Source organism: Mobula hypostoma, chromosome 8 (assembly GCF_963921235.1).
Source record: "Mobula hypostoma chromosome 8, sMobHyp1.1, whole genome shotgun sequence".
NCBI classification, from domain to species: domain Eukaryota; kingdom Metazoa; phylum Chordata; class Chondrichthyes; order Myliobatiformes; family Myliobatidae; genus Mobula; species Mobula hypostoma.
The window spans coordinates 30,520,412-30,540,899 of NC_086104.1; positions in this window are offsets into that span (position 1 = coordinate 30,520,412).

Sequence of the window (20,488 nt, forward strand, 5' to 3'; positions counted from 1 at the left end):
AGCACAATACAGGCCCTTCGGCCCACAAAGCTGTGCCGAACATGTCCCTGCCTTAGAAATTACCTAGGGTTATGCATAGCCCTCTATTTTTCTAAGCTCCATGTACCTGTCGTTTCCGCCTCCACCACCGTCGCCGGCAGCCCATTCCACACACTCACCACTCTGCGTAAAAAACTTGTCCCTGACATCTTTTCTTTATCTACTTCCAAGCACATTAAAACTGTCCCCTCTTGTGCTAGCCAAGTTCACTCAACCTATTCTCATAAGACATGCTCCCCAATCCAGGCAACATCCTTGTAAATCTCCTCTGCACCCTTTCTATGGTTTCCACATCCTTCCTGTACTGAGGTGAACAGAACTGAGCACAGCACTTCAAGTGGGGTCTGATCAGGGTCCTATATAGCTGCAACATTACCTCTCAGCTCCTAACTCAATCCCACGATTGATGAGGGCCAATGCACCGTATGCCTTCTAAACCACAGAGTCAACTTGCACAGCAGCTTCGAGTGTCCTATGGACTCGGACCCCAAGATCCCTCTGATTCTCCACACTACCAAGAGTCTCACCATTAATGCTATATTCTGCCATCATATTTGACCTACCAAAATGAACCACCTCACACTTATCTGGGTTGAACTCCATCTGCCACTTCTCAGCCCAGTTTTGCATCCTATCAATGTCCCACTGTAACCTCTGACAGCCCTCCAACCTATCCACAAGACCCCCAACCTTGATGTCAACAGCAAATTTACTAACCCATCCCTCTACTTTCTCATCCAGGTCATTTATAAAAATCATGAGAAGTAGGGGTCTCAGAACAGATCCCTGAGGCACACCATTGGTGACCAACCTCCATGAGCCATCTACAACCACTCTTTGCATTCAGTGGGCAAGCCAATTCTGGATCCACAAAGTAATGTCCCCTTGGATCCCATGTCTCCTTACTTTCTCAATAAGCCTTATCAAATGCCTTGCTGCAATCCATATACACTACATCTACTGCACTACCTTCATCAATGTGTTTAGTCACATCCTCAAAAAATTCAATCAGGCTTGTAAGGCATTTTGTCTTTTGTCATTTTGATTTAGTTAAAAAATTAATTGGCATCAATTACTGACCAACACCCTCAGGATCTCAGGGTTAAGGTGAGCAACTAAAAAATTCTTTTCTCTTAATTTCCTATTTTTTTTTAGCAGTAGAGATGTTATGCACCTGCTGAGATTTGAGTGCTGCCAGGCAGTATCACAGTGGCACTGAAATACCAGGATAGAAAATGCCAAATTAAAAAAATACTTGTAGAGGCTACTGAGGATTTGGGAGACAGACCAGAATTACACTGTGTAGACGTGTGCCAGAGGAAAAGATGTTGTAAGTCTAGGGTCAGTAGAAGTTAGTCCATTATGAGAAGTTCAAATCAAACAGGTCATATTAGAGTCATTCAGTTATACAGCTATACAGTGAGGAAACAAGCTTTTTGGCCAACTTGTCCATGCTCACCAATTTGTCTACTTGAGGTGGTCCATTTCCCCACATTTGGCCAATATCCCTCTAAAATCTTCCCACCCATGTACCTGCCAAACTGTCTTTTAAAGACGGCAGTTGTATCAATACCTGCATCTACAACTTCCTCTGGCAGTTCGCTCCATATACCCATTATCTTACTGACGTAGAGTGCGAGGTTGTTGCTGTGGTACCACTCAACCAGCTGATCTATCTCACTCCCATTCGCCTCCTCATCACCATCTGAAATTCTGCCAAAAATAGTTATGTCGCCGGCAAATTTATTGATGCCATTTGAACTGTGCCTAGCTACACTATCATTGGTATAGTGAGGGGTTCCTAACCTTATTTATGCCATAGACATCTACCATCAACTGAGGGGCTCTGTGGATCCCAGGTTGGGAACACCTAGTAGATCAGTGGGCTAAGCATGCATCCTTGAAGTGCCCCAGTGTTAATTGTCAATGAAAGAGGAGATGTTATTTCCAATCCACACAGACTGAGGCCTCCAGTGAGGAAGTCAATGATCCAGTTGCAGAAGGAGGTTCAGATGCTCAGGTTTTGGAGGTTGTTGATTAGGACTGAGGGTATGATTGTGTTACACACTCAGCTGTAGTCAATAAACTGCAGCCTGACATAGGTATTACTGTTGTCCAGATGATCTAAGGCCGAGTGGAGAGCCAGTGAGATTGCATCCATTGTAGACCTATTGTGGCGAGAGGCAAATTGCAGCGATTCATCGTCCTTGCTTAGGCAGGAGTTGGTTCTAGTCTTGTCCAACCTCTCAAAACATTTCATCACAGTAGATGTGAGTATCACTGGGTGATAGTTGCTCACCACTGCTCTTCTCGGGCACTGGTAAAACTCTAACTCTTTTGAAGCAGGTGGGAACCTCCGACTGCAGCAGTGAGTTATTGATGGTGTCTTGAACACTCCCACCATTTGGTTGGCACAGATTTTCAGAGCCCTACCAAGTACACCATCAGGGCCTAACACCTTGGGAGAGTTTACCTTCTTAAAAGAAGTTCTACCATTAGCCTGCAAGACAGAGATTATAGGGTCATCGGTTGCTGCAGGGATTCGCACAGATGTAGTTTTATTCTTCCTTTCAAAGTGTGCGTAAATGGTGTTCAGTTCATCTGGGAGTGAAACATCACAGCCATTCATGATGTTGGGGTTCAATTTGTAGGAAGTACTGACCTGTAAAATCTGCCAGAGCTGATGTGCATCCAATTCTATCTCTATGCTGAATCTGAATTGTTTTATCACCCTTAAAATAGCCTAAAATAGGTTGTTCCTGGACTTCTTGTATAGTTCTGGATCCCTGGTCCTGAATGCCTCAGATCTAGCCCTCAGTAGATCACAAATCTCCTGTTTCATCTATAGTTTTTGGCTTGAATATAACTGATATGTTCTTGAAGGCACACTTTATCCACATGGGTCTTGTGAAGGTGGTGACATTGTGGCATATTTATTCACACTCAAAGATGAGTCCCAGAATCTTGTCCTCTCCACCAAAGAAATTCCGTAAGAATTCTCCTATCCCCTTTGACCATACCTTCTTGGTCCTCACTACTAGTGCTGCGGTCTTCAGTATCTGCTTATTTGCTGGAGTAGAAGTATGGCCAGGTGATCAGACTTTCCAAAGCGTGGGCATGGGTTGGCACAGTAAGCAGTCTTAATGGTGGTATATCAATGGTCAAGTGTGTTGACTCCTCTGGTTCTGAAGGTGCTGTGTTGGTTGTAGTTATTCAGAGACTTCTTCAAGCTGCCCTAGTTGAAGTCCCCTGCAGTGATAGGGAAGGCATCAGGGTGCACCGATTAGAGTGCTCAGCTCCTCCAGAGCCTGCCTGACCTTGGCCTGAGGGGGAATGCTGACCACTATCAATGGCAGAAAAACTGGATGACATTTGGCTGCTAGATGTTCCTGGTTGGGTAAGCAGGACAAAGACCTATCCTTTCAGCCCTTCCTTCTTACTATTCATTGACCTTAAGAGGCCTTCCAGATGAAACTGCCATTTACTGAAACCTCTTCCAATTTATTGCATTGCATTCAGTACTTTAACTGCAGCCTGATTCATCTTTCTCCATTTACACTGATCAGAACAAATTAGCTGTGATTAACAAGCATTCACCACCATCTGTTAGGTGGTATCAACAGCATTTCCATTACCTGGACAATCTTGGTTTCCATTTATAGAACATAGACCATAGCACAGGTCCTTCAACCCACAATAATTCTGTTGGCCATGATGCTCATCCAAACTAATCCTATCTGCCTGCACGTAATCTGTGCCCGTCCATTCTCTGCCTGTTCATGTGCTTGCTTATATGCCTCAAACACTGCTATTGTATCTGTTTCTGCCACTTCTCCTGACAGTGCGTCCCTTCCCACTGCGTAAAAGACTTGCCTCTGATACCTCCTTTAAACTTATCTACTCTTACCTTAAAGCTAATCCCTCAGGTTCTTGACTTCCCACTCTGGGAAAACGTCTATCCGTTCTGATGCATGCTTGGGCCAAAATGCTGATAGATCCACTTTTCTCTCACAGATATTTTTGAACCATTGAGTTCCTTAAGTAAGTTGTTTGCTGCTTGAACTTCCAGAACCTGTGGTTTCCTATGTCTGCAAAAACACAACTTTATCACCGCCTTTCATAACTTTATATGCTTCTATCATGTTGCTCCTCAGCCTGCACAGAAAGCATAATCCAAGTTTCAGTAACTTCGCCCTATAGCTAACAATTTCTAATTCAGGCAACATCATACTAAGCTCCCGGATCCTTCATGTAACGTGGCAACCAGAACTGCTACAAGAGTTTCCTGCTTTTGTATTTAGCAACCGCAGCTGACGGAAGCCACCATCAAGGATATCTTCAAAAGGTAACGCCTCAAGACTATAAGACCATAAGACAAAGGAGCAGAATTAGGCCATCTGGCCCATCAAGTCTGCTCCGCCATTCAGTCATGGCAGATCCTTTTTTTTTAATCTTCTCCTCAACCCTAGTTCCTGGCCTTCTCCCTGTAACCTTTGATGCCATGTCCAATCAAGAACCTATCAATTTCTGCCTTAAATACACCCAATGACCTGGCCTCCACAGCTGCATATGGCAACAAATTCCACAAATTCACCACCCTTTGGCTAAAGAAATTTTTCCACATCTCTGTTCTGAAAGGGTGCCCCTCTATCCTGAGGCTGCGACCTCTGTGACACCATGGGAAACATCCTTTCCACATCTACTCTGTCTAAGCTTTTCAACATTCTAAACATTTCAGTAAGATCCCACCCCCCTCCACCATCCTCCTGAGTTCCAGCAAGTACAGAGCCAGAACCATCAAATGTTCCTCGTATGATAACCCTTTCATTCCTGGAATCATCCTTGTGAACCTCTTCTGCACCCTCTCCAATGCCAGCATATCTTTTCTAAGATGAGAGGCCCAAAACTGTTCACAATACTCAAGGTGAGGCCTCACCAGTGCCTTACAAAGCTTCAGCATCGCATCTTCCTCTTGTATTCTGGACCTCTTGAAATGGATGCTAACATGGCATTTGCCTTCCTCACCATTGACTCAACCTGCAAGTTAACCTTCAGGGTGTTCTGCACAAGGACTCCCAAGTCTCCTGGCATCTCAGATTCCTGGATTTTCTCCCCATTTAGAAAATAGTCCACAAATTTATTTCTACTACCAAAGTGCATGACCATGCATTTTCCAACATTGTATTTCATTTGACCTTTCTTGCTCATTCTCCTAATCTGTCTAAGTCCATCTGCATCCTGTTTCCTCAACACTACCTGCCCTCCACCAATCTTCGTATCATCTGCAAACTTGGCAACAAAGCCATCTAAGTCATTTATATACAGCATAAAAAGAAGTGGTCCCAACACCGACTCCTGCAGAACACCACTAGTCACTGGCGGCCAACCAGAAACGGATCCTTTTATTCCCACTCACTGCCTCCCATCAGTCAGCCAATGCTCTAACCATGTTAGTAACTTTCCTGTAATACCATGGGCTCTTAACTTGGTAAGCAGTCTCATGCATGGCACCTTGTCAAAGGCCTTCCGAAAGTCCAAAATACAACATCCACTGCATCCCCTTCATCTATCCTACTTGTAATCTCCTCAAAAAATTTCAACAGGTTTGTCAGGCAGAATTTTCCCTGCAGGAAACCATGCTGACTTTGTACTATCTTGTCCTGTGTCACCAAGTACTCCATCACCTCCATTAACAATTGACTCTAACATCTTCCCAACCACCGAGGTCAGGCTAACTGGTCTATAATTTCCTTTCTGCTGCCTTCCTTCTTTCTTAAAGAGTGGAGTAACATTTGCAATTTTCTAGTCCTCTGTCACCATGCCAGAGTCCAATGATTTTTGAAAGATCATTTCTATTGCCACCACAATCTCTAATGCTACCTCTTTCAGAACTATATGGTGCAGTTCCTCTGGTCCAGATGACTTATCTACCTTTAGGTCTTTCAGCTTTTTGAGCATCTTCTCTCTTGTACAACCTGGCTGGTGGCGCAGTGGCATCAGCGTTGGACTTTGGGACAAAGGTTCTGAGTTCGAATCCAGCCAGTTCCTCTGCACGCTTTCCATCCATGCTGGGTTATGAGCTGGTGATCTCTTTGGAAGCTCATCCGGCAGAAGGCAATGGCAAACCACTGCTGTAACTTGCCTCGTACGCAGTTCCCCACTACATTAGAGAGGCGTGGAGGGAAATCGTCCACTAACTGGAGAAACTCCGGATGCGACATACCTTTCCTTTCTCTCTTGTAACAGTAACTGAACCCTCTTCTCTTCCTTCACACGCTACAGCATCAGGTATACTTCTAGGGTCTTCCACAGTGAAGACTAATGCTAAATACTCATTTAGTTCATCAGCCATCTCCTTGCCCCCCATTATTATTTCTCCTGCCTCATTTTCTAGCGGTCCTATATCCACTCTCATTTCTCTTCTATTAACATACTTGAAAAAGCTTTTACTATCCACTTTGATATTTTTACCAGCTTGCTTTCATATTTCATCTTTTCCCTTCTAATGATTTTTTATTTGCTCTCTGTAGCTTTATAAAAACCTACCAGTCCCCCATCTTCCCAAATACGAGGAAATCTGCAGATGCTGGAAATTCAAGCAACACACACAAAATGCTGGTGGAACGCAGAGGGCCAGGCAGCATCTATAGGAAGAAGTACAGTTGACGTTTCAGGCTGAGACCCTTCGTCAGGACTAACTGAAAGAAGAGATAGTAAGAGATTTGAAAGTGGGAGGGGGATGGGGAGATCCGAAAGGATAGGAGAAGACAGGAGGGGGAGGGATGAAGCTAAGAGCTGGAAGATTGATTGGCAAAAGGGATACAAGGCTGGAGAAGGGAGAGGATCATGGGATGGGAGGCCTAAGGAGAAAGAAAGGGGGAGGGGAGCACCAGAAGAAGATGGGGAGCAGGCAGGGAGTTATTGTGAGAGGGACGGAGAGAGGAAAAAAAGGGGGAAAATAATAAATAAATAAATAAATAAAGGATGGGGTAAGAAGGGGAGGAGGGGTATTAACGGAAGTTAGAGAAGCCAATGTTCATGCCATCAGGTTGGAGGCTACCCAGACGGAATACAAGAAGTTGTTCCTCCAACCTGAGTGTGGCTTCATCTTGACAGTATAGGAGGCCGTGGATAAACATATCAAAATGGGAATGGGACGTGGAATTAAAATGTGTGGCCACTGGGAGATCCTGCTTTCTCTAGCAGACAGAGCGTAGGTGTTCAGCGAAATGGTCTCCCAGTCTGCGTTGGGTCTCGCCAATATATAAAAGGCCACATCGGGAGCACCGGACGCAGTATATCACCCCAGTCGACTCACAGGTGAAGTGTCGCCTCACCTGGAAGGACTGTCTGGGGCCCTGAATGGTGGTGAGGGAGGAAGTGTAAGGGCATGTGTAGCACTTGTTCCATTTACAAGGATAAGTGGCCGGGAGGGATTGGGGGGCGGGGGGGAACGAATGGTCAAGGGAATTGAATAGGGAGTGATCCCTGCAGAAAGCAGAAATGGTGGGGGGAGATGTGCTTGGTGGTGGGATCCTGTTGGAGGTGGCGGAAGTTAAGGAGAATTATATGTTGGACCCAGAAGCTGGTGGGGTGGTACGTGAGGACAAAGGGAACCCTATCTCTAGTGGGGTGGCGGGAGGATGGGGTGAAAGCAGATGTACGTGAAATGGGAGAGATGCATTTGAGAGCAGAGTTGATGGTGGAGGAAGGGAAGCCCCTTTCTTTAAAAAAGGAAGACATCTCCTTCATCCTGGAATGAAAAGCCACATCCTGAGAGCAGATGCGGCAGAGACAGAGGAATTATGAGAAGGGGATGGCATTTTTGCAAGAGAGAGGGTGGGAAGAGGAATAGTCCAGGTAGCTGTGAGAGTCCGTAGGATTATAGTAGACACCAGTAGATAAGCTGTCTCCAGAGATAGAGACAGAAAGATCAAGAAAGGGGAGGGAGGTGTCGGAAATGGACCAGGTAAATTTGAGGGCAGGGTGAAAGTTGGAGGCAAAGTTAATGAAGTCAACATGAAGTCAGGTGGAGCTGAGGACAGTATTGCGAATAGTGGAGAAACAGATGGAACAATCATAATGGGTGGATAACCATGGTGGGGATAAAAGGATCGTGGGGACAGTGACAGCAGGGAGTGGATGGGAAGGAGTTCTGAGATAGGGGTAATTGGATGCAATGACAGACTATCGGAAAGTTCCAAAGACACTGGTAGTCAGGAAGAATGGGAATTAGAAACAAAGGGAGTTTTTTAAAAGTATTTATCTGTAAGAGGACGAATACTCGGCAGTCTCTAGGAATAACCCAAATAAAAATATGCTCATCAGAGAATGCCAAAGCAGGCCTCAACCCTTCAGTGTGCAAGGGTCCCGTGTGCGGTTCTACTTTGGGCCGATACCAATAATATTACATACAAACATGAGAGAATCTGCAGATGCTGGAAATCCAACGCAACACACTCAAAATGCTGGAAGAAGTTCTGATGAAGGGTCTCGGCCTGAAATGTCGACTCTTTACTCTTTTTTCTTAAATGCTGCCTGGCCTGCTGATTTCCTCCAGCATTTTGTGTAATATTACATACAACTTGATATCACTTCTCATTCCTGCAGGCCTTTGTACAGATGCACATGGAGGACCCCATTTAATTCCCAGCAAACAGAGTACCCAGACCCATTCGACATTTGGACCCGTATAAAATTTCTACTCAATGAGTGGAAACAATGTGGTACTCAATAGAATTTCCACCCATCCATTTTACACAGTCTGAATTAATGTAAATTCAATTCTGAACAAATTAGTGATAAATTATCAACTATTAGTTCAAATGAATATCAAATAAGCAGGAGAGTCTACCCACACCTGTTGTACTGAATCCTATTGAATGACTAATTGCTTCCCAAGCCTTTGCTCATTTATTTAGATCACACTCATTAGCAGCAAGTGCTTGCTGATATTTGATGTCCATGATCAAGATTCCCAAAAGAGTGCAAGATAAAGAATGCAAAAGCATTGAACAGAACATAAAGCAACATTAGGGCAATTGATCAAATACATGATTAAAGACACAAGAGAAAAGAGGAACAGAGAAGCAGTGGGGTGTAGAGAAAGAAAGCTCAGGCAACTAAAGGTGGTAAAATCAGAAATATGAAGGAGGCAGGAGTGGCAGGCACGTAGAGACCTCAGAGGACTGAAAGACAGATGGTTGCTGACAAGTGAGGGATTTGGAAAACAAAAGTTGATTGCAAGGGGGCACTAGCAAAGGTGACGGCAGAACAACAACAGCTGAAGTTTCTAGGGGCAATTCGGAAGGTGCATGATAGATATATCCCTAAGATGAAGAAGTATTCTAAAGGGAGGATGAGACAACCGTGGCTGATTAGGGAAGTCAAAAATAGCATAAAAGGAAAAGAGAGGGCGTATAATATAGCAAAAATTAGTGGGAAATTAGAGGATTGAGAAGCTTTTAAAAACCCTCAGGGGGCAACTTAAAAAAAACATAAGGAGAGCAAAGATGAAACATGAAGATAAGTTAGCCAATAATATCAAAGGGGATAAAAAAGATTTTTTCAGATATATAAAGAGTAAAAAAAGAGGTGAGAGTGGATCACTGGAAAATTATGCTGGAGAGGTAGTAATGGGTGAACTGAACAAGTATTTTGCATTAGTCTTCACTGTGGGAGACACTATCAGGTTGCCAGAAATTCAAGAGTGTCAGTGGTCAGAAGTAAGTTTAGTTGCTATTACTCAGGAGATGGTGCTTAGGAAGCTGAAAGGTCTGGAGGTAGATAGGTCACCTGGACCAGATGAATTACACCCCATGGTTCTGAAAGAACTAAAGAGATTGGGGAGGCAATAGTAATGATCTTTCAAGAATCACTGGATTCTGGAATGGTTCCAGAGGACTAGAAAATTCGAAATGTCACTCCAGACTTTAGGAACAGAGGGAGGCAGAAGAAAAGAAATTATAGGCCGGTTAGCCAGACTTCATGGTTGGGAAGATGTTGGAGACCATTATTAGGGATGAGGTTTTGGGGTATTTGGAAACAAATATATTAAAAGTGGAGATTGGTAAGCTCTTGATTAGTCAGGGTGTCAAGGATTATGGGGAGAATGGGGTTGAGAGGAGTTACAGTTCAGCTATGATGGAATGGTGCAGCAGGCTGAGTGGCTGAATGGCCTGATTCTATTCCTATGTCTTATGGCCTTATGAAAATAAAAATGGGAAGTTTCAAATCTGTCTTTCAGTCCTCTGAGGTCTCTATGTGCCTGCCACTCCTGCCTCCTTCATATTTCTGATTTTACCACCTTTAGTTGCCTGAGCTTTCTTTCTCTACACCCCACTGCTTCTCTGTTCCTCTTTTCTCTTGTGTCTTTAATCATGTATTTGATCAATTGCCCTAATGTTGCCTTATGTTCTGTTCAATGCTTTTGCATTCTTTATCTTGCACTCTTTTGGGAATCTTGATCATGGACATCAAATATCAGGAGCCAATATAAGTCAGAAAACAATATAATAAAGTTAGATGAACTTGGATGGACTCACAATGATGAATACTAAGCAAAGTTCGTGATGGATCTCAGAATCAGAAAGGGTTTTGTTCTTCATGAAGCTAAGTGGCAGGGCAGTAGCTTCTTGCAGTTTACATTTGGACATCTGGCCTTTGAACCTGTACCATATTAAAAGTGGTGCAGGTTCAGAATCTCTAGTCATTTAACCAGAGAGAAATAGCAATGAGGGAAATTTATTTCTACTGACAGAGTGACTGGTTACAGAGACACAAATTCAAGATGATCAATAGAAGAACAGACAGTAATGTTTCTTGGTGCATAACCTGTGCTTGCTGTCATCTGTGACAGAAAGGCTATAGGTATCTTTTTGTTATCTTATCTACTTCCACCGCTTCCACCCTCTGTGTAAAAAATGTTGCTTCATAGAAATCCTTTTAACTTGCTACTCCCTTACATCTTAAAATGGTTTCTTATAGCATTTGTCATTTCCAACTTGGGAAGGAAGGACTATCTACCCGAAATCTGTAAGTTCTGCAATAACCTACCAATAAATTATTCAATAACCTACAGATTTGTGGCTGATCCCTTGATCCAATATTCAGGCAGTGAGGTAGAGGAGTTAGAGAATTGGAGAGTAGGAATATTATGAGATCTGTTTGATATTTCCCCTGTGGCTAGCAGTGCTTACCATTCTCAGCACTATACATTATCTATATAAAGTATAACTGTGAGCATCAGTGTAGGTTCAAGCTACCAGCCAGATTTTGCATAACGAGACATAGAAATTCCCAAGTTGTAAACATGAATCCTAAGACCATAAGAGATCGGAGTAGAATTTGGACATTCGGCCCTTTGAGTCTGCTCCACCATTCAGTTTTGGTTGTTTTGCTGTTCCTCTCAAACTCATTCTCTTGCCTACTCCCTGTAACCTTTGATACCCATACTAATTAAGAAACTATCAACCTCTGCTTTAAATATACCCAATAACTCTACAGATATATCACCCTCAGGCTAAAAGACTTCCTCCTCATATTTGTTCCAAAGGAATGTTTTCCATTCTGAGGCTATGCCCTCTGGACCTAAGCTCTCCCACTATTGGAAACATCCTGTTCATATCTATGCCAGGCCTTTCCAAATTTGATAGGTTTCAATGAAAATTGATAGGGATATTCATTCTCATTCTCATTCTTCTAAGCTACAGCAAGTTACGGGCCACAGCCATCAAAAGCTCCTTGTGCATCATAAATGTCATCTGGACCTCTTCAAAACCAGTACTTCCTACATAGGGCCCAAAACCGCTCACAATACTGTACTCCAAATGTGGTCTGATCAATGCCTTATAAAGTATCAGCATCATATCCTTGCATTGTATTCTAGTCCTCTCCAAATGAATGCTAACATTGCATATATTTTCCTTACCACTGACTCAACCTACAAGTTAACCTTTAGGGAATCCTGCACTGGGACTCCCAAGTCCCTTTTCACCTCCAATTTCTGAACTTGCTCCCCATTTAGAAAATAGTCTACACCTTTACTCCTTTGATCAAAGTCCTTGACCATACACTTCTCTACCACTTCTTTTCCCATTCTCCTAATCTGTCCTTCTGCAGACTACCTGCTTCCTCAACACTATCTGTCCCACAACCTACACTCTGCAAACTTGGCCACAAATCCATCAATTCCATCATCCAGATTATTAACATGTAAGGTGAAAAGTAGTGGAGCCAACATCAATTCCAACGGAACACTACCAGTCACTGGCAGCCAACCAGAAAAGGCCCTATTTATTCTCACTCTTTGTCTTCTATCCATGCTAGTATCTTTCCTGTAATGTCATGTTAAGCACCCTCATGTGCAGCACTTTGTCAAAGGCCTTTTGAAAATTCAAATAAACAACATCTACTGACTCTACTTTGTCCATCCTGCCTGTCACTTCCTTAAGAAATTCCAATAGATGTCAAGCGAGATTTCCCCTTAAGGAAACCATATTGGCTTCACTTGCAATGTCATGTGCCTGCAAGCACCTCACAATTTCATCCTTAATAATGGACGTTAAAAAGTTGCCAACCACTGAAGCCAGACTAACTGGTCTATAATTTCTTGCAGAGAAATGCTTTTGCAAACTCCAGCAGTAAAGAGAAATTCGTCTGGTAGAACTTAGAAGCAAATTATTCACAAGCTCATGTTTTTTATGTGCATTAGTCTGATGTGATGCCCTGTTTATGATGATGAGGTGAAAATATTATTTGTCTACACAAGCCAGTCATGAATAAGCTTTGACTGATCTGACAGAATGGAACAATTTATTAAAATATGTTGCCATTGCTCTCACATATTTATTACAATGGCGGCAACAAACAATGATCAATTACTCTTAGGATATTAAAAATGCTCAAGCAACTGGACAGCTAAAGGAATAACAGCTATTTGCAATATAATGAAAGAAGGAACACTGTTCAGTTTTTGAAATGCTCAAAGAGAAACACTTATTAGAAAAACAAGACTTTTACCGGTATTTACAGATGCGACAGTATGTTAATAGGACGGTTAAAAATGTAACCAAGGCAAGTACATGTCTGTCAGAGCTATTTAGAAAAGCATGTGATTCAGATAACGGTAGTACAATTATTTCAAGCGTGTATAAGGGTTTGTCAAATCTTAAGACACATTCGACTTCATACATTAAAACAAAATGTGAGAAGGAAGGAGGGATAATAATGTCTGAGGAAGACTGGACAATAATATGGAGGTATCAATGGAAGTGTACCAGTTCACAGAAATGGAGAGAGTTCGGGTGGAAAAACTTGCTAAGATATTTTATTACACCCTCTCAGAAATCCCATTATGATAGTAACCTTCCTGTTTGCTAGAGAAATTGTGGAAATCAAAATGCAAACCATTATCATATTTTCTGGGAATGCCCCGTTATCAAAGACTATTGGAGTGGGATACATAATGCCCTACAAGACATCTTTAAATGTGAAATATCCTTACAGAGTAAGACCAAATATTTTGGGTATATACCTCAAGAATGGTTGAAAAGAGATAAATATTTAATGAATGTACTGCTGGTGGCTGGTAAAAAGACCCTTACCAGGAAATGGTTATCACAGGAGAGCCCAACTTTAAATGTATGGATGGAAATTACACAATGGGCATTTACAAAATGGAGAAGCTAACAAGCATCTGTTAATCATAAGTTGGAACAATTTTATTCATACTGGAAAAAATGGTTAACCTACATAACACCTCATAGGCCTGATTTTATTCTCACAAGTCAATGAATATGTTGTAAAAAAAAAGATCACTCCCTACTCTGTACATAGTTTTCTTCTTTCGACTGTTCTTTCTTTCCTCTCCTTTCTATGAGTTTACACTGTACCTCAGATAAATACGTGGAGATTTGTGACAAATACAATTATATGATAAATATGTACAGTATCTGAAATACATCTTATGGAAATGTTTGTTTGATGATGAAATTCAATAAATAAATAAATAAATAAAAATGCTCAAGCAAACTTCAAATATATTTGTCCCTTGTATGGCATGTACAGAAATTCAACTAAGAAGGAATTGAAAACCAGGACATCAGCTTGGGATGGTGTGAAGTGGCTGGTTGGCGCTACCCCTAATTTTTGCCCTGTACAGATTGGTTTGGGAATTGAAGTTCCAAAGTTATTTTGCAGGCCAATGAACAGTTGTGCCTCCTACTGTGAAATGGCATGTTTTACAACACAGATAGGGACTCCGGGTTGGCTTTATCAACCAGATAGCTCTGGTGCAATTGACAGCCACAGCAGAGTTTGATGTGCTCCAACTGGATCTGCCAATGGAGGTTCGATTGGCTGTCTATCAGGTACACTAATGCTTATATTCCTCATAGTTTGGGAAGTAAAGATGCGAGATAAACACATACACGTAGAACAGTATAGCACAGGAACAGGCCCTTCGGCACATGATGTTGTGCCAAACCAGCTAAAAAGTAAATCAAAAACACCCAAACACTAATCTCTCTTACCTACACAATTCCATATCCCTATCCAAATGCGTCTTAAAAGCCTCTAATGTATTTGCCTTTATCACTACACCAGACAGCACATTCCAGGCATCCACCACTCTCTAAGTAAAAAACTTACCCCTCACATCCCCTTTGAAGCTACCCCCTCTCAGCTTCAATGGATGACCCCTGGTATTAGGCATTTCAACCCTGGGAAACAGATACTCCCTGTCCACTCTATCTCTGCCTCTCATCATCTTATAAACCTCTGTCAGATCTACCCTCAGCTTCCAACGCACCTGAGAAAACAACCCAAGTTCATCCAACCTCTCATGATAGCACATGCCCTCAAAACCAGGCAGCATCTCGGTAAAGCCCTTCTGCGCCCTCTCCAAAGCCTCAAAATCCTTCTTATAGTGGGGCGACCAGATCTGTACTCAACACTCTTTTTTGTCGATTACAGGGAACAGTTTATGTTACAAGCTTACATTGGTGCCACCCTCCAACCTTTCCTATGCTACATTGACAACTGCGTTCATGCTGCTTCCTGCATCCATGCTGAGCTCGTTGGCTTCATTGATTTTGCCTCCAACTTCCACCCGGCCCTCAAATTTACCTGGTTCATTTCCAAACCTCCCTCCCCTTTCTCAATCGCTTCGTCTCCATCACTGGAGACAATTTATATACCAATATTTTTTATAAACCCACAGACTCTCACAGTTACGTGGACTATACCTCTTCCCACCTTGTCAACTGTAAAAATGCCATCCTTCTCTCAGTTCCTCCGTCTCTGCTGAATCTTCTCTCTGGATGAGGCTTTTCATTCCAGAACGAAGGAGATGTCCTCCTTCAAAGAAAGGGGCTCCACCATCAATGATGCCCTCACCCGCATCTTTTCCATTTCATGCACGTCTGTCCCCACTCCATCCTCCCACCACATCAAGGATAGGGTTCCTCTTGTCCTCACCTCCCTCTCCACTAGCCTCTGCATCCGGTACATAATTTTCCCTAACTTCTGCCATCTCCAACGGGAGCTCTCCACCAAGTACATCTTTCCCTCCCCCCACATTCTGCTTTCCACATGGATCTCTCCCTACATGACTCCCTTGTCCATTCAGCCCTCCCCCACTGATCTCCCTCCTGGCACTTATCCTTGCAAGCAGACCAAAAGCTACACCTGCCCCTACACCTTCTCCCTCACTACCATTCAGGGCCCTAAACAGTCCTTCCAGGTGAGGTGACACTTCACCTGTGAGACTGTTGGGATCATCTACTGTATCTGGTGCTCCTTGCGCGGCCTCCTGTATATCAGTGAGGCCCAATATAGATTGGAGACTGCTTCGCTGAACACCTACGCTCCCTCCACCAGAAAAAAAGCAGGATCTCCTAGTGGCCGCTCATTTGAATTCTACTTCCCATTCTTATTTCTGCATCTCAGTCCATGGCCTCCTCTACTGTCACGATGAGGCCACACTCAGATTGGAAAAGCATCACCTTATATTCCATCTGGGTTACCTCCAACCTAATGGCATGAACATCAAATTCTCAAACTTCTGGTAATTGCCCCCTCCTCGCCTTCACCATTCCCCATTCCCATTTGCCTGTCTCACCTTATCTCCTTAACTGGCCATCACCCCCACTCTGGTGCTCCTCCCCTTTCCCTTTTTTCCACATTCTTCTATCCTCTTCCATCAGATTCCCCCTTCTCCAGCCCAGCTCTTTACTTCACCTCTCCCAGTTTCACCTATCACCTACCACCTTGTACTTCTTCCTCCCCCTCTCACCTTCTTACTCCAACTTCTCATCTTTTTACCTAGTCCTGCGAAAGAGTCTCAGCCCAAGACGTCGACTGTACTCTTTTGCATAGATGCTGCCTGGCCTGCTGAGTTCCTTTAGCATTTTGTGCGTGTTCCTTGGATTTCCAGCATCTGCAGATTTTCTCATATTTGAGGTCCCACATATGTACATCAGACCTCATCGATGGAGAGGATGCCATACCAGAAGCACCAGATACAACAGACGACCCTGACAGACTCGAAGGTGAAGTGTTGCCTCACCTGGAAAGTCTGTTTGGGCCCTGAATGGAGGTGAGGGAGGAGGTGGGGCAATTCTTCTACCTGCAGGGTTAAGTGCCGGGATGGAGATCGGTGGGGTGGAATGAATGGATCCCTGCAGAAAGCGAAGAATGGGCAAGAGGTAAAGAGGTGTTTGGTGGTGGGATCCCGATGAAGATGACGGAAGTTGCAGAGAACCAATACCAGGAAGTTGTGGGGAATAGGTGATGGAAGTTACATTATTCCAAGCTTTAAAATAGGAATTTCCAGCTATTCCATAGGTTTCTTAGATATATTTGTACCAAAACTGACAAGTTGGGCAGAACACTATAGCGTGTCCAGTGACACTTTGAAAAATACATCTCTATTCCCCACGCGGTTCTGGCATTAGACTGATTAGACTGAGAACAATAGCTGAGCAACTCTTCTCCAAGGAGAGGACATGCAGCAGATGACTGAGAGTGGCTCAGCAATACATCATTGGAAAGAGACCAAGTAACACGCTGGCAAGACGCAGCCAAGTAACGTATTGCTGAGGAGAGGCTGAGCAGAGAAGCCTGGCCTAGTCATTTTTCTGCCATTCCTCACCATTGCTCTACATACTGATGCAGGAGTAAGTTCCAACTGGCAAGTTCAATGTGCAATTGTGGAATGCATAATCTGACATAGAATTAATGAGGATATACAATTGTGTGAGTTTGTCAAGGAAAATGAGGGTGGGTTTGTTAAGGCCACTTCAGCCCACCTCATCCATGACAACCACAATATTTATCTACGCTAATCACATTAGACCAGTATTCCTCTTCACTTTTCCTGTCCAAGTACCTGGAAAAAACATCTTTTAAACATTGTCCTCCATTATGTCTTCTGGTAACTTATTCCAGGTATTCACCATCCTGTATCCCATTAAAGCCACTGAGTCTAAGGAGGTCCTAATCAATATTGGGGAAATTAAAATGAGCCATCACAATAAATACGCTATTTGTACACCTTCCCGGGATCCGCTGCACATCTGTTCCAATAGTTCGCCCAGGAAGGCCTATAGTATAACTCCATCATTATGATTGCTCCTGTCTTATTCCTAGGTTAGAGTCATAGAACACTATGTCAAAGAAACAGGACCTTCGGCCCATCTAGTCTGTGCCAGACTATTAATCTGCATAGTCGCATCAACCTGCACCCGGACTAGCACCCTCCATACTCCTCCCATCCATAGTTCTCCAAAATGCTGAGATTAAACCCACATTCACCACTTCTACTGAGAGCCCGTCCCACACTCTCACCACCCTCTAAGTGAAGAAATTCCCCCACATGTTCCCCTTGAATATTTCAGCTTTCACCCTTGATCTATGATCTCCTGCACTAGTTTCAACCAATCTCAGTGGAGAAAGCCTGCTTGCATTTACTCTCATAATTTTGTATACCTCTATCAAATCTTCTCTCATTCTTCTACGCTCTCGGGAATAAAGTCCAAACCTTTTCAACCTTTCACTATAACTCTGCACTCTTACAACCTTATTTACATCTTTCTGATAGGTAGGTGGCCAAAACTGCACGCAATACTCCAAATCAGGCCTCACTAACGTCTTATAAAATTTCAATAGAACATCCTAATTCCTGTACTCAATAATTGATTTCTGAAGGCCACTGGGCCAAAAGCATTCTTTACAACCCTATCTGTATTCCCAGATCCCTCAGTTCTACTGCACTCCTCAGTGCCCTACTGCTCACTGTGTGAGACCTACTTTGGTTGGTCCTCCCAAAGTGCAACACTCACACTCGTTTGCATTAAATTCCATCTGCCATTTTTCTGGCTGGTCCACTACAAGTTTTGATAGTCTTCCTCACTGTCTACTTCACCCCTAATTTTGGTGTGATCCACAATTTTGCTAATTCAGTTTACCACATTATAATCCAGATCGTTGATAGAGGAGACAATCAACAATGGACCCAGCACCAATCCCCGTGGCACTCCACTAGTCACAGGCCTCCAGTTAAGAGTTCAAAATTCAAAGTAAATTGTATAAGTAAAGTACAAATATGTCATCATAACCCTGAGATTTATTTTCTTGTGGGCATACACAACTAATCTACAGAATAATAATAATAATAATAATAATAACAGAATCAAGGAAAGAACACCCAACTGCAACCAAACTGCAGAGGACCAAAAAACATGCAAATACGAAAAGAAGAAACATTAATATAAATAAATAAGCAATAAATATTGAGAACAGGAGATGAAGAGTCCTTGAAAGTGAGTCTATCAGTTGTGGGAACATTTCAATGATGGGGCAAGTGAACCTGAGTGAAGTTATCCACTTTTGTTCAAGGTTGAGGGGTATGAGGGAAAATAACTGACGTAATCATCTCAACCACTCTCTGGCTTCTTCCATGCAGCCAAATGTTTAATCCTATTGAATAGTTCATCTTGAATACCAAGTTCTACATGAGTTCTACCTCAGTGGAAGAGCCCAACAATATATCCTCTCTTAGTGCAGCAGTCATGTTCTCCCTCATCAGTAATGCAACTCCCCCACCTCAGTTACATCTTCCTCGGTCACATCTGAAACATCTGTATCCTCTAATATTGAGCTACTACTCTAGTCCTTCTATCAACTTGGTTTCTGTAGCAGTTGCAATATCGTACTAATACAGGCTGTAAACTCATCTGCCTTGCCCATTATATTCCTTACATTAAAGTCAATGCATTTCAGACTGTCATTAAATTGAATTAACTTTATTTTTTACATCCTCCTTTTATGCTGCGGTACCGTTTCCCGGATGGTAGCAGCTGGAATCGATTGTGGTTGGGGTGACACGGATCCCCAATGATCCTACGGGCCCTTTTTACACACCTGTCCTTGTAAATGTCCTAAATCACAGGGAGTTCACAACTACAGGTGCTTTGGGCTGACCGCACCACTCTCTGCAGAGTCCTGCGATTAAGGGAGGTACAGTTCCCATACCAGGCAGTGATGCAGCCAGTCAGGATGCTCTCAATTGTGCCCCTGTAGAAAGTTCTAAGGATTTGGGGGCCCATACCAAACTTCCTCAACTGCCTGAGGTGAAAGAGGTGCTGTTTTGCCTTTTTCACCACACAGCTGATCTGTACAGAACACGTGAGGTCCTCGGTGATGTCGATGCTGAGGAACTTGAAGCTGTTCACCATCTCAACCCCAGATCCATTGATGTCAATAGGGGTTAGCCAGTCACCATTCCTCCTGTAATCCACAACCAACTCCTTTGTTTTTGCGACATTGAGGGAGAGGTTGTTTTCTTGACACCACTGTGTCAGAGAGATGACTTCTTGCTTGTTGGCCACCTCGTTATTGTTTGAGATAAGGCTAATCAAAGTAGTGTTGTCGGCAAACTTAATTAGCAGATTAGAGCTATGGGTGATGACACAGTCATGAGTATACAGGGAGTAAAGGAGGACAACATAGCACTCCTAAGTGGCTCGCTGTGTTTCATTATTATGGTCCTACCTGTTTTTTCCTGTCAGACGTACTTGACTTAACCACCAACTCCTCCTCAATCTCTCCACTTGTTGGTCTACTGCTCTAGTTCTTGCCCTTGCTACATTAACTTAGACCTTCCCAAGTAGTTCTAGCAAACTTCCACACAAGGATATGGGTGTCCCTACAGATCAGGTGTAACTCACCCTTCTTGTGTCATATTCCCTGGAAGAGATCCCACGTATCTGAAGCTTTCCATCCTACACAAACTCTTTACCCATGCTTTAAGTGTACCTTCCTAATTCTGGCCTCACTGATGCATGAACATTTCTTGATATAATAGACCATTCAGCCCATTGAGTCCAAGTTGACCCCTTTGACCCTATTGTTCCATGTCCTCCCTCTCTCATGTACTCATTAGCATTCC